At 41.6% G+C, this 15,353-nt stretch overlaps 1 long non-coding RNA gene across 3 annotated transcripts in view; it reads left to right on the top strand.

Moving 5' to 3' along the window:
• Window positions 1-554: 554 nt before the first annotated feature.
• The window catches only part of LOC310766567, an 89,990-nt gene continuing 75,191 nt past the window's right edge, over window positions 555-15,353 (top strand). For all 3 annotated transcript variants that reach the window (XR_014550258.1, XR_014550259.1, XR_014550260.1), the window contains exons 1-2: window positions 555-937; window positions 1,594-1,704. This is a non-coding gene — a long non-coding RNA (uncharacterized lncRNA). The remainder of the gene's footprint in view (window positions 938-1,593; window positions 1,705-15,353) is intronic.

The following is a 15,353-nucleotide window of genomic DNA, read 5'->3' as shown; positions in this document are numbered from 1 at the left end:
CGTGGCTTACAACAGTCTAAAACCGCAGTGTCTTAAACTGCAGAGATGTAAAATAAAAACAATTAAATGCACAATATTTCAAAATATACATAATGAAGGCAGAGTCTGCAGGGCTTTAGAAAAGGCTAGGCACACGGTTGTCCGAAGGCATTCTGCTGCCTGAGGAGGAACAGCAATTCCACACCCCAAAATTCGGGAAGGTTTAAATCTATTGTGCCGCCTGAGGTAGAAAATGCTGTAATCGGCTCTCCCTCAATAATAATAATAAGGAACAAGAGCTAACAATTCGCTGTCATTTCATGATAATCCCAAATCAGTTGCCTGAATACTCAGTGGTGGGGTTGACCCGGCTACAGACCAAAACAAAAAACAAAACAAAAAAAACCTCCAGGAGAGAAGCCCTTGTTTTTCAAGCTGTGCGTGATTTGGGTGCGCAAAGCACCAAGGGGCTAGAATTTGCCACGAGCCCCTGCTGTGGATACATGCAGGCTGTGCATTATTTGCTGTCAAGTAAGGTTAGTGAAACCATCCTCATGAGACGGCTTCATAATACCTGAGGGACAAGCACCAGTGAAGTCATCTCCCTGCTAAATTGTTGTAGGCGAAGCCCCTGTCACTACCAATATGCAGAGAACAATTTTCTGATAAGAAGTGCAGCCCTGTGCATGTTTTCTCAAAAGTAAATCCCACTATATTCAATGGAGTTTACTCCCAGAAATACGTGCTTAGAATTGCAGCCTCAGTAATTTACCCCTGTGCTCAAAACATTTAGAAGCACCTTTTTAGTTCTTAACTGTCAGAAATATTAAATACGTAGTTCCAAAGCTTAGATCAGGGAAGGGGAAACTGTGGTCCTAAGTTAGCCTGGCACAGGTTACAGTTTGGCCCAGAGGCTGTTTCCCCAAAACATGCCTCCCTGCCCCACATCTGACATCAGGTACGGAACTAGTAGGGCTATGGCTGTCTATGCACAATCAAGAGCCTTAAACAGTAACATTAGGTGGGAGGTGGGCATTGAGGCATTTAATCCTCTCATCTAGTTGTAGTTTACCCATCTAGTTGTGCATGATATAGAAAAGAATCCTATCCCAATTCTGCTGCCTGTAGTAACAATGATCTAACACTTCTGAGTGAAGGCTGAGAGTTGATCCCATGCTCTCTTAACTCCACTGTAGCAGATGGTTTTTTATCAAGTGAAAGGGGAGCAGCTTGAAAATAGCGTAGTAGTCTGCATAGCACGAAAAGAAGAATGATCATGTGTGGACTGGTACATCATTGTTGAATTAACAGAACAGAGAAATGACTGCCTCTGCAGCTGTGTGCATGGAAGTAGGGGAAGGTAAGGTAGAACAGGTCATGTGATGATGATGATAATGATAATGTATGAAATGAAAGTGTGTACCCCCCCCAATGTTATTTGGCACAAAGCTTTATTCAGCTGGTCCAGGGTTGAATGAGTTATCTTGAATGTAGTACTTGTTCAAATACAGAACTATCATCTGAGAGCATCCTTTGCAGTACCAGAGCTGTTCCTTGTGCCGTACATTCTTCCCACAGCTAGTTGTCAATTCTGTATTGTGCCACATTTGTTAGGATCCCCAGGAATTGGGAAGAAGGGATATGTTTCAAATGATGAACCCTGGAATAAAGCTCTGCAAGTTTGAAGATATACGCCTCAAGGAACTCAATGGAACCCAGTTTTAAGTAAGTGCACTTTGGATTGCGGCCCAAGTTACTAACCACTGCTGAGATGGAGTTTAGGCTTCATGTAATATGTTACAAAATGTTTACATGTATGCACAATTACATGTGTAGTAGGTTGCATGTTATTTCCTACACAAAAGGGTACATTTTCTATGAGTTTGTAAAACAGAAACAACATACAGCTTTAGAATTCAATGCATATAGAGTTGGGCTGTTATTTGGGGGAGAAAAACTGAATATAAACTGCTAGTTTCAATCTAATTTTTAGTCATTGGTTGGTGGTCTTTAACATTCTCCTGTTCACTCCAGAACTCTGCAGGACCAGGCAGCTCTTCCTTTTCATTTCCATTTGTTTTTAATATGCCTAGACCCCTAGGTAAATATGTCACAAAGACACAGGGAAGAGGTCAAAGTATTGAATATGTATGAAAATAAACAGACATCCCTTAACACCTTCTAGCCAGGAATAAGTCAAAACATTTGTTTTCAATATTTTCATGATTTATTCAGTACTGATAAGGCGCTGTCTGCTGTGCATACAAAAACCGCAGCTGCTTCTTTGAAGAACTTGCAGTGTGAATCTCAAGAGTTCAGTGACTCACTCTGGCTACCCTGGAGCAAGTGATGTTGGCACAACCTGACACTCCTAATATTTGGCAGGAACATTTTATAATGGGGTTCCAGCTGACAGGCAATTTAGTGAGATCAGTAGAATGCTGCTGCTGTTACATTGACACAAACCACCCAGAACTTCACCTCTGTTGCACTGAGGTATCAGAAAGCCTTTCCTGAGATACCAGATAAGAGCTGGAACTGGATGTCACTTCCCATGCCCTTATTTTCATTTCCTTCTTTCATCCATAGACCTTAAAAGAACAATACTCAAGGTTTTTCAATTCTTTCCCAGTTTTTATGGCTGCATAAAAAAGCAAATTGCACATGTTTTACAGGTTAGTACTTGAAACCCCTTTATTGAAGAAGGCTCTGTCATTTTGAAAGACTCCATCTTCTGTGTCCTTCATCTTTTGTGTGATGATGCACAATTCACTGTTAAGTCTAGACATGTGTAGGGGGCCAGTTAAAGAAGTGTAGCAGTGTGGTGCTATACACCAATGTGCTTCATGTGCTCCTTGCAGTGGAGGATTTATTTCTGCATTCCATTCATTAAGCAAACAGAATCCTACAGAAGTACAAAATATTCTACTGACCCAGATTTTTGTCATGTTCAGACAATCCAGGGCAAGGGTAGTGCCCGCTGTAAATGGATTCCCTACTTTTCAGTGTTCTTTTTAATGCTGGCTTTCTCTTTGGCCAACTTGCTAAAGCTTTCTCCTTCAATTTTCTTCAGTTGTGAAATGTGGATATCTCTGATTTCACCACAGGATTGGGAAGCTTAATTATATCTCTATGAAATTCGTTGAGTCATTGAAGGCTGTTTTTAATGCTGTTGCCAAAATTGAAAGCAATATATTTTTGGTATGGAGCAAAGCCCTTTTTTATTTTTTATTTTTTTACCTCACACCAATTATGGTTAACTTCTTTAGCTTAGGTGGGCGAATCCTCTCAGGAGTTAACCTTCCACGCAGTAATGGGTGTCTTTATAGGGTGTGTGCAACTTCCTAGGCTGAAAGAATCAGCAGTTCTCTTTGGACAGAACAACCTAAAGAAAGCCTTGGCAGCCTCCATTTTTGTACTGAGAGGGGCACCTGCTGGTTTATGTGATAGGAACATGACCATAAAGCTGCTAATCTTCCCAAGGTTTATTAACATGATCAGTTAACCTGGGTCAATGGCCTTGTAATTTCTGATTTGTTTACATATTCAATGGGTGGATTAGAGGCTGAAATGAATAGAAAGAGAGGAAAGGAACCTCAGTAAAACGAGAGTCTCTTGATTAACTCTTTCATTACTGGCTAAGGAATGTAAAAAAAAGTGTTTTAGTCTCTAGTAAGCATATGTGGGGGCACAGAGTTTCCTGAAAATCCATGTGGATGGAAGCTGTAGTCTCAGAGAAATCAGAAACAAATGTCAAATGTGGGGGTTTTCTGACATTACTACTTTCTCTTTCACACACACACAGCTTGAAATTTGCACTCAGTGCTGACTTTAGTTGAATATATACTTCATTCATTCATTCATTCATTCATTCATTCATTCATTCATTCATTCCAGTCCTTCTGCCTGAAGGAGCCCACTATTGAAAAGGTCCTTTCCACTGATCATATTGGGACGGTCATTTCTGACAATAGTAAATCACCTGTTTAAGGAATGCAGTTCCCTACCCCTCTAAATAACAGTGACTCTTTTAACAGTGCTTCAAATATGGACCTTATTTTCAAATCTAGCCATGGTAATGATGTGAACTTTCCCAGAAGGCGCTGAAAGAGAAGTACCACTCATCATGAGAATCATCTATGGAGATTCTATTTGTGTGGGCCATTCATAGTCTTGCAAAATGTAGTTTTGTTTTTGTTTTTGCTGGCTCTGAGTTTTCCACAGGGACATGGATTGCCAAAGCTGAACTTTTATTGCATTCCATTTTCTGGACTGGGCTTTAGCTTTTATGCAAACTTGGCTGCTCCTTTGCAGGCCCCCTTCTCCTGTGGGATCATATGGGCAATACTGAGTATTTTCAAGTGGTGATGTAGGTGTTCTGTGCCTCAGGAGAAGCTAGGGGTTATTTATTTTGATTTCTGGCAAGGTTATTCTTTACTATTTTTGTTATCTTTTTAGATACTGTGTTCCCAAAGCCTATGCATAAAGCCCTATGGCAAAGAATAGCAAATGAATGGAAATACATTAAAATTAGTTTTAAAAGCCCATTTATAAGGAGCAATACTAAGAGCCTGGATGGAAAGTTCCAGTGTGTGTGTGTATATGCGTGTGTGTCTTAGGCAAGATGCCCTTAGTAAGAATAGGGAAGAAATTTGTTTCAGTTAACCGAATTCACACTTCCCAGAACAATATGTGAACTGAAACACAGACATCCTTCTAAATTAGCATTTCTCTGAAGTTTAAATCCCAGTTCTCTAGGCAAATATTCGGTACAAAAATGCATATACTGGGTAAAAGTCTGCATATAAATACAGGCAACTATCAAGTTGTGGACATTTGATGCATGCACAATGCTTGAGGACGTAAAAAAAAAAATTTACAAACTGATGTGGAAAATGCGGAGAACTGAAGAATGGAAAAATGAGAAACTGAAAGCAATCAAAATTGACAGATTTGCTCAGTTGATCCCTCCTCCCTCTAGATCTCTGGGCCCAGTCCCTGCATCAGCACTCATTTTTCCAAACAGTATAGCAGAAACGCAAATTGTTAATGCACACTTTTTATCTGTTATAGTCAGCAGTAATTGAATTCTGAGGAGAAAATTAGGGAGGTCTTCACTGAAACCAACAAGCCCAACTCCAAATTTAGCAGAATCACCACCCGCTTCCAGCCTCCTAAAAACAATACCTAAATGTACTGTGACAAAAGGCAATGGGTCTAACTCCCAGTGATTTTGAGCACAGAGGGCTCAGTTTGAGAGTGTCAGCCCAGCGCCTTCATATCAGCAAAGGCAAGCCCTCCTTCCCTTTGTGAAAGGTCATGGTGTTTAATGTTGAAAATGTAAATCATCCCGAAACTGCTGCTCCTGTAGTTGATGTTCCTGTCTGTACTTGTCAGTTGGAGAAACCTGACCTATTTTTGAAAAGATTTCAGAGTGACATTAGGCTGTGTCAGAGAGTGGAGACTGAGTGAGGAGGGAAGTAATTTATTTCAATAAGAGGCAAAAATTTCAGTGGCTCCAAATTATTGTCACTAGTTTAAGTCCACAAAAAAGAACGAAGAGTTTTCAGAGCAGCTGGCTATCGGTAGGTGCAGTGATACCACTAGGGCCAGATGAATAGGTGCAGGTCTGGGGTTCCACAAGGCACCCACCCTGTGGGGTGAAACAGGATGAGACTGCCCCTTACCTTAAACATGCAAGATAGCCAAGGGTTGCTGTGTGTCTCAAATCAGTTAAAAGCAGAGGAGCAGACCAGGCAGGGTTTTCATTCCCTTTTTCTGGCCGGATGGCAATCCTGTATATGCCCCAGATTCTGAACTAGGTAGTGTCTGCCCTGTTTGGTGAAATCATAGCAATGCAGACTTTAAGACTCCATGGTCCTCGGTAATAAGCCTATTATTAAATGAAAGTTTAGAGGTATGAATGAATCAGTTATATAAATGGCACCTTGCTGAAGTGTGACTAAATAATGGATGGCGTAGACAGGGCAAGCCAGAATTGTTCAGAGCTGCTTTTGCAAGGCAAGCCACGTTTGGGTTTGACACCATATTGACAAATACAGTGAGGTTTTAACATGGCGGTTGCTTGTGCTCAGATATCCCACTCTCAATCTGAAGTCATCCATTTCCCATGATTCCACACAGTAGCACAGCAGTTTCCTGAGAACTGCTGATTAATCAGAGAACAGAGCCACTCTGTCCTACTGCCGGCTGCTGTACCAGGCCCCCTTCTCCTCCTCTGAAAGACAAACTAGACATGATGCAGGAAGTTTGTGAACAGGATATGCTGCTTTAAACAAAGCAAAAACAAAAAGCAACCCCCTAATTATTAGCAGCCACGCGGGGAGGGAGATTTGCTTCGGATCTATAGTGCTTTCTCTCCCAACAACAACCAGCAGTGTTGGTATATATATTTGTCATTTGAGTTGGGATGGTGAACTAATTGTGAAACGGATTAAGCCGCCTTCCCTGCAATGTTTATTTGTGAAATCAGGTGTTAGCTCATAAAGTAGCTCCTGGGTCTTAGCTCATGACATTGATCTTCATGACATTGATCCTTCCAGCTGTTTTGTCCATGCCATACAAGTTGGGCAGCAGATTTCATGTTTCAGGTTGCTCAAACCTTTTCTATTGCTAATTGCCCAAGTCCTCCGATGTGGCGGGGGCAGTGGATTCTCTCTTGGATGAAGGTGGCTGGGTGGAACATCTGAAAAGAAGTGTTATAGAGGGTTGCACTTCTGTCCTAAAGCTATGTGTCATATTTTGGAGTACATATTATTAAAGACCTGTAGTCCATTCTCCATAGCTTTAAAAGCCCACCCAACCTCCTAAAGACACTGTTTCTTGTCCATTTTTCAGCAGTGTACCATTTCCCCTTCAGCCGCAGTTAGGGATGAGCCATAGCTCATTGCTTTGCTATTTGAATTACAGCACCATCTCAGTGCTTCGTATCTCCCGTTCAAATGTTCTTAAGCAAAAGTTTTGGGGAAAGGTTTCTTTTAGACCTAGAAGGGCCATGCCAGTGAGAGTAGACTGGGCAAGATGAACCAGTCTGCTCAGTATCAGGGAGGCCTATGAGTTCATGTGTCCTTGGTCTGAAGACAGGAAGATTACAGACTGACAACAACCCATTTTTAGCCTATATGTTATGGTAAATGTCAGAAATGTTTGTTATTGCAAAGCTGCTATTTTGGACATTTACAAACTAGTCATGATAAATATTCTTTGGTGGTATGAAGGAAACAAAAATGAATTGTTGTGATTTACTGTGGGAACTTGCTTGAGTTTCAGTTTCTAGATAAATGCTAGAATTTCTTTTATTTATATTATTACATTCCAATTTGATGTTCCATATAAGAGATATCCCACTAAGTAATACTTAAGTCAATGAAATCTTAAGTATTTATGTCCATTTATTTCAATGAGTCTACTCTGAGTATGACTTAGCTGGCTTTTACTCACTGACAGATTGGTAAAGGTGTTGGCTTTTTTAAGGCCTTTTTTTCATAGCCTGCTTCCACACTCAAAAGAAGAAAAAGACAAACCACCATGTCAGTTACAAGCCAATCAAGCCACTCTTGTATAGCTTTTTTAATAACTAAAGAAACGGAACACCCTAGAATCACAAACAGCTTTTAAAAATCAAGGGTTTGTCTCACTTTCTGAGGGAATATTTGCAGCAGAAGTGTCTAAACTGTAGTGCCTCTCATGTTACATTTTCTCTCTGAATGCAGAAATCTACATGCAAAATATCAACGTACATACATACAACAATTATTTTCCCCTTTAAAATACATGGAATTTTTTTGGAACTGGTGTGTGTGTGTTCAATCCTTACATTAGTTCATTCATTTCCTAGTTTATTTTAAAAGGGAAACTGTCCATTTACCCCACAGACCCCATTTTGCACTGATGTTTTCTGCCTGAATTCATAATGTAGCCTAAGATGCTCTCTAAGAAATAAAAGGCATGTTGACAGCGCAGTCCTATGACTCACAGTGGATGCATGTTAAGTGTTTTTCGAAGAGGAAGTGGCAACTCTTGCGACATCGCAAAGCGCCACATCACTCTGACACTGCAGGAGGATTTGCTGATGAAAAAGTCATCTGATAATAACACATTTTGTTCCATGCAGGCGGGATAGTACTGAGAGTGAAACCCTCCTCCCCTTCAAGCGATTTTATTCAGGATAAAGGAGGCTTTGTTCAGAGGGATGCCCTTCTAGCCGCCCATATACCATACTGGAAACATGCTAATGAGAACACATGTCAAACAGAAGGGGAAACATTTCAAGCCTTGTGCCAATTCACTATTGACTTAGTGTTTTCATTCACTCCAGTTCCCTGACTCAGATATAGGACGTTATTTAGCAATGCATCCCTCCCTCCCCCCAGCTCCCCCCCTCCATGAAGGCTTTCCCCAGAGTGCCTCCTGTCTCATCCATGATTGACAACTGCAAGGCCCACACTATTTCTGTACCAATGATAACCGAGCCGGTTGTCAAGGAAATAATTATTTCTTGATTGCCTCCATTCCCACTGAATTGAATACAGAATGCAGTTTTTCTGCCATAATGAAGGAACGGGGGGGGGGGGGAAGCATTTAAAACGTGGAACGCTTTATTCCAGCTTCAAAATAATTGGCTAAAATGTTTACAGTTGAAGCAGTATGTGCAAAAGTGAACATAATGGATATTTGGTTAATGAGTTTACCTCTTCCATACACAGGCATTGATTTTCTGTCATTTTGTATGTGTGTGTGTGGAATCCATTCAGTGAAAGTTTTCCACTATAAAATACAGCCTCCATTTGCTTCGTGTTTTTATTGTTACTGAGATTTGTGATGGCACAACGATCGCTCATGTGTAACATTTGGACCCTTATTACAGTGGAATTGTATACGAATATTGGAAAGCATCAAAGAGGGATAATGTTACAGGATTAGTGAACTGATTCAGTGGGTGTTCTTCTGCAAAATGTACTTTATTTATTTTTATTTTTAAAAAGAAGGTCTTTGTAATGAAAAGGTGGTCTGCGACAATGAAAGATGAAAAATATTCGTCCAGACTAATAATTGGAAGATTTGCAACTATTTAATGAGACCCAAACACCTTTCATGAGCTGCAAAAGTGTGTGAAACAGGAAGCGGAATCCTAACTGGTAACAAACCATGAAATGAGGTGAAGTCTGACTAACTCATTGAACTATTTTCAGTGGCAGATCACACAAAAGCGTGCTGGAGTGGACATATTTAAAAGCCTGCCAGGTTACTACGAGGGGCATGATGAATTCACAGTTGGCAGCACTGACCCTACCATTAAGCAGAGGGAGGCAGCTGCCTCAGGCAGCAGATTTTTGGGTGTCATGAACAGGCAGCAAATTGATAGATGTTTAATTGCTTGCAATTATAATTAATTATTATATTTTTACCGCCAGGGAGTGGAAAAGGTGCTTTCAGGATTTTCTGCCTCTAGTGCCAAAATAACTTGACTGCCCTTGGGTTCTGCTCTAACTCAGGAAACAAAATGTATTGGGCTGGCCCTGACAGTTGGTACAAATGTCATTGTGATTTCTCATGAGGAAGCATATTTGATGCAGGAATATCACTCAATTGTGTATCTCTCTGAAAAAAATACACCCCCCCCCGTACACACAACTAATATTTCCATTGTACTAATGGAACATGTTTGGAATGGGTTTCCATAAGTGTTGAAAGCACCTTTAAATGGTACCCATTCTTTTGCTGGGGATTAGCGTAAATTGCCTTTCCTGTGTTCACACCATTTTGTGATTTTCGTTTTTAACTTTTAGAAAGGTATTTAGCAGCTGCCTGTTCTCCACCTGTAATAGCTGGGCGGGGAAAATTCATATGACTGTTTAGACTAGAGGCAAGTGCTATGCTATCTTTATAACTGTTGGAGTATCCTGCCATTTTGGTGATATTATTCTACTGCCTTTTGAAAAGTTATTTGTTTTATGCTCCTCCACTCCAAACCTCCCCCCCCCATGTGTGTGTGAGAGAGACAGAATGGGGGAGAAAGAAAGAAAGAACGAAGAATGCTTATGCACTTATTTACACTTCAATGCTACCTGTTCTGTATGACAGGATACAATAGAATCATAGAATCTTAGAGTTGGAAGGGACCCTAAGGGTCATCTAGTCCAACCCCGGGCAATCAAGGAATCTCAGCTAGAGGATCCATGACAGGTGACCATCCAACCTCTGTTTAAAAATCTCCAAGGAAGGAGAGTCCATCACCTCTTGTGGGAGTCTGTTCCACTGCTGAACAGCTCTTACTGTCAGAAGGTTTTTCCAAATGTTTAGTGAGAATCTCCTTTCTTGCAACTTGAAGCCATTGGTTCAAATCCTACCCTCCAGAGCAGGAGAAAACAAGCACGCTCCCTCCTCCAAGAGACAGCCTTAAGGTATTTGAAGATGGCTATCATATCTTCTCCCAGTCTCCTCTTTTCCAGGCTAAACATACCCAGCTCCTTCAAGCACTCCTCATAAGGCTTAGTTTCCAGACCCTTGATCATCTTGGTTTCCCTCCTCTGCACACGTTCCAGCTTGTCAACATCCTTCTTAAATTGGACACGGTATTCCAAGTGTGGTCTTACTAAGGCAGAATATAGAATGGTACTATTACTTCCCTTCATCTGGACACTATACGTCTGTTGATGCAGCCTAGAATAGTGTTAGCTTTTTTTTGCTGCTGCATCACACTGTTGACTCATGTTAAGCTTGTTGACTTATGTCATGGGTAGGCAAACTAACGCCTGGGGGCCAGATCCAGCTCAATTGCTTTCTAAATCCGGCCCGCAGATGGTCCGGGAATCAGCGTGTTTTTACATGAGTAGAATGTGTCCTTTTATTTAAAATGCATCTCTGGGTTATTTGTGGGGCGTGCCTGGTGTTTTTAAATGAGTATAATGTGTGCTTTTATTTAAAATACATCTCTGGGTTATTTGTGGGGCATAGAAATTCGTTCATTTCCCCCCCAAAATATAGTCCAGCACCCCACAAGGTCTGAGGGACAGTGGACTGGCCCCCGGCTGAAAAAGTTTGCTGACCCCTGACTTATGTTAAGAACAGGGCTGCAGAGAATGAATGGGAAAGCAACTGGAGATGGTGAAAGACTGAGTGTTCCCCAGTAAGGTTGTACATGTTCCTGCATCGTGGCCACGGCTGCCTGACTTTTGATGAGAAAGGAAGCAGGCTCATACTGGAAAGCTTAGACTGCACCTTCCACATTGGAAATAGTGGTAAAGAATGATGTAACAACCGTCTTCTTTCGCATACAGTCTTGATCAATGCTGTTGTTTCCTGTGAGCATATAAAGAACGTTTCTGTAGATTCCTGCCCCTTTAAGAGAACACACAGCATCCCTGAGACTGGAATGCATAGAATGTTTCAGTCTTAGGAGAGCACAGGTGTATTAACACTAGCCAGCATTCTGTAGTGAGGGAGTGACAGCCAGTTTGGTGCAGTGGTCATAGTGCTGGTCTAGGACTTGGGAGACCCAGGTTCAAATTGCCACTCAGCCATGGTGCTCACTGGTTGACCTTACCATGCCTTCAAAAATATCCCCTGCTGTCTAGATTCACAAACACATTAAGTGTCGCTGTGTAAATTAATAATGGGTATATGTATTTTAAAGGACGCGGGTGGCGCTGTGGGTTAAACCACAGAGGCTAGGACTTGCTGATCAGAAGGTCGGCGGTTCGAATCCCCACGACGGGGTGAGCTCCCGTTGTTCAGTCCTTGCTCCTGCCAACCTAGCAGTTCAAAAGCACATCAAAGTGCAAGTAGATAAATAGGTACCGCTTCGGCGGGAAGGTAAACGGTTTTTCCGTGCGCTGCTCTGGTTCGCCAGAAGGGGCTTAGTCATGCTGGCCACATGACCCGGAAGCTGTACGCCGGCTCCCTCGGCCAATAAAGCGAGATGAGTGCCGCAACCCCAGAGTCCGACTGGACCTAATGGTCAGGGGTCCCTTTACCTTTATATGTATTTTATTTATTTATTTACTTATTTATTCAATTTCTATACTGCTTTATATTTTTAATAAAAACCTCAAAGCGGTGTACAGCATATTAAATCAATAAAACAATAAAACAATAGCCGGGCGATGTTCCCCCAGCCCCATGAGGAGCTTCTTCAGTGGGGCTGGTGAGTGTGGGCCCTGCCCCCTAGGCCAGGTGGAAAGGGCCTTGCAGGGAGCGGCCTTCACTCCTCACAGCCCTAAGTACTTGATGAATGAGTATATGTATGCATAGGTGTGTGTGTGTACACTATCTCTCAACTTGACCTACCTTGCAAAGTTGTTGTGAGGCTCAAATGGTGTACATTGAAAGAGTCTGAGTTATGTACACCGCTCTGAGCTCCTTCAAAAAAAAGCAGGATTTTAAAAAACGAAAAACTATAATATAAATATTATTGAATATTTTCTAGACATCAGAGCTTCATGTGTACAAACATTAATAGACTCACCAGATATGAACAGTGACAATCTCATCTCCTGTAGCATTCACAAGGTTTCACATTTGCAATTTCATACACACCCATTCATCAAGTCTTTCTTTACTCAGAGGCACATAACATGTGTTCAGTAATCTAGACAGCGGAGGATATTTTCGAAGACAGGGTAAGATGACTATAAACACACCCACTGATTAAAAGAAGCCAAGAAAATCTCAGTAGGAAATGAATTTGATCATTAATGTGGAACAATTTTCATTGATGAAGAAAAAGAAAAAAAGAAAGAGCGAGGGACATAGGCGGGTGGATAATTTAAGTCTTGGGTGATTAACAAAGGAACAGAGAAAGGAAACAGCCTTAAAAGAACTCTGCGGAGACATAGATGTGGATGAGACAGTTAATGTTTGCCTCTGGAGGATTATACTGTATCAAGGACTGTAAATGGAAGTATTTTAAGATTTATATTTGTGTAGCTGAAAGGAAATTTTAGGTCAGAGGATTTGGACTTGTGTATAAAGTCTTGGCAAGAAAGGATAAATTTGTGTGAATAAGATGACATGGATAATATAGGACCATGTGGAAGAAATATGTATGTGAGTGGTACTGAGGAGATCGCTTTGTGGCTCTGTATGAGCCTGAATGCTGTCTGAGTGGGAGAGAAAGAAATGCCTTTGTTTCTAGACTCCTTGGTTCACTGAAAATAGCTCCTGGAAATGCCATTTCAGATTAGAGAGAGATGGCTGGAGAAGGGGAGATTTCATTACCTTCCTCTTTTATGTGATGTTTTCGAGATGGTAATGTAAGAGGAGAGTTATAAATAGATCCAATCACAGCTGCAGCATCCTAGAGTGCATGTTAATACCAGAGATATTTGGGGTGTTTCACTGTGTGCAGTAAAACCAAATGAGAAATGATGGCCGCCAAACAGCAGCAGAGACCACCTGACTTTCTTGATTTACCAGGCTGGAGTGTGAGGGCAATAGGAACAGAACAGGAACAGAAATCTATAAACTGCTGCATTTTCCAATGTCATCATTTAATTTTTTTAAAATGAGAAGGTTTGAAGGAAAAATTGAATTTTGCTGTTTTGAATGTGAAATGTTTGAACTGAAAATTCAGAATATGAAATATATAAATTTGTTGCAATATCCAGAGGGAGTCTGTGGTATAAAAAATGAGAAGTCTGGTAGCACCTTAATCTCTCTCTCTCTGTGTGTGTGTCTCTCTCTCACACACAAACACACACAGAGTGATGCTATAATAAAAGTCCTTATCCTTTAAGAGCCATTTAGCATAATTCATTTAGGATTGCAGGATTTTATATTGTTATAATTTTGTTAGCCTTCAGATATGAAATCTCATATACTATCAGATGCCAATAGCAAATACTAATTACTCTTCTTCTTTATTTATCACATGCTGTAAATATCACTGCATAACTTGCAAACGCTATGATTAAAAATGCTATTGCATGGCAAGTATAAAATAAAATAAATTTAGATACACCACTGGTTTGAAAAATATTTTCCTGGGGAATCCTGGTTTCTTTAGGGTCAGATTGCCCCATCCTACATACGAATAGGAAAGTATGGGTCCTTATGTATCCATAATAGGAGATATCAGCTGAGGGATATAACAGCAGGTGTGGTGAAACTCCAAGCTTTGCAGTACAAAAAGAGAGAGAAAAGCTTTTAGAAAAAAACTCTAAGGGGAGGGCAGAAAAACAGTCTAATTATAGCTGAACATATTCAGTAGGCATGAATGCCCAACTGCTGATGGGAAGGGGCAAATAAACCAGAACACTGGACCAGAAAGTATGGTGGAGAAGGACATGACAGAGTGCAGAATACCTGGAACTGTGAACAGAAGCACTCCAGACTGCAGCATTGTGTTGCAGGTTCCAGTTGTGTTGCTTTACATGTGTCTGAATGCCGTTATTACTTTACTTTCATTATTATTAATAATTAAAAGTAGCTGCAGTGTCGTCGTCGTCCCATCCATATCCGGACTGTGGGGTGCATGAGTGGGAAGTGGGTGTAATCCTTTCCCCTTGCACCATTCCCCTGAAGCTGCATATGGCACCCAATAGCTTTAGACTGGGGGGTTTTCAGTGTGGGGAATAAAGGGTTAAACCTCCCCATTGTGGTTCCTGGTGTGCCCCAGGCTGCTTTTTCTCTCCCTCTCTTTTTTAAAGTAACATATAAGGAATCCCAAGCATGGAATTTGAAGACACAGTTAAAAGTGCAATTTGATCCGCCTTAGGCTTCCTCTGTGTGAAGCACAGCTAAGAGGCAGCTTGGTCACTGGTTATGTGACTGATTTCTTTCCACCCTGAGCCAGTGACTGGGGAACGCTGGCTGTTTCTAAGGCACACTCTCAATTCACAGCGGGCTCTGGCGATGCCCGACACTGCTCCATGTGAACTCAGTGGGCACATGCCCAGGAATCCTCTGCAATGCGAGTGGGATGCAGAAGTTTCTTGGCAATGTGGGGAGTCTTCCCTGAAGGTCAGCGCTGGCGTCAGCATTGGCATCCTTGGGCAGCTGCCAGGGCCTTCTTAGTTCTCTCTCCCCCCCCCCCGACCTAACACTCCTATCAGCTCTCGGGTCATGCTTTTAATTCCTTACATTGCCCCTGTGTGCTGGCATCCGTAGGGGACATTGAGGACAATCAGAAAGGGCGGCAGGTCCCAATCCAGCACTTCTTGGAGCAATGCCACTGCAGTCAAGTAAGCCTTGCAGGGCCCACTGAAAGAGGAGGGACATGTAAGAGCTGTTTGACTGTGGAATGGACTCCCTCAGGAGCTAGTGGACTCTCATTTGGGCCTGGCCCTACTGAAAGTAAAAAGTGTGCAGAGGTCATTTTAGGGTAGCATTACCAGTTCAGTCATACTGGGTGC

Source organism: Podarcis filfolensis, assembly GCF_964270895.1.
Source record: "Podarcis filfolensis genome assembly, chromosome: 1".
Classification (NCBI taxonomy): Eukaryota; Metazoa; Chordata; class Lepidosauria; order Squamata; family Lacertidae; genus Podarcis; species Podarcis filfolensis.
Note: the sequence above shows the minus strand (reverse complement) of the source record. Positions and strands in the feature narration are given on the sequence as shown.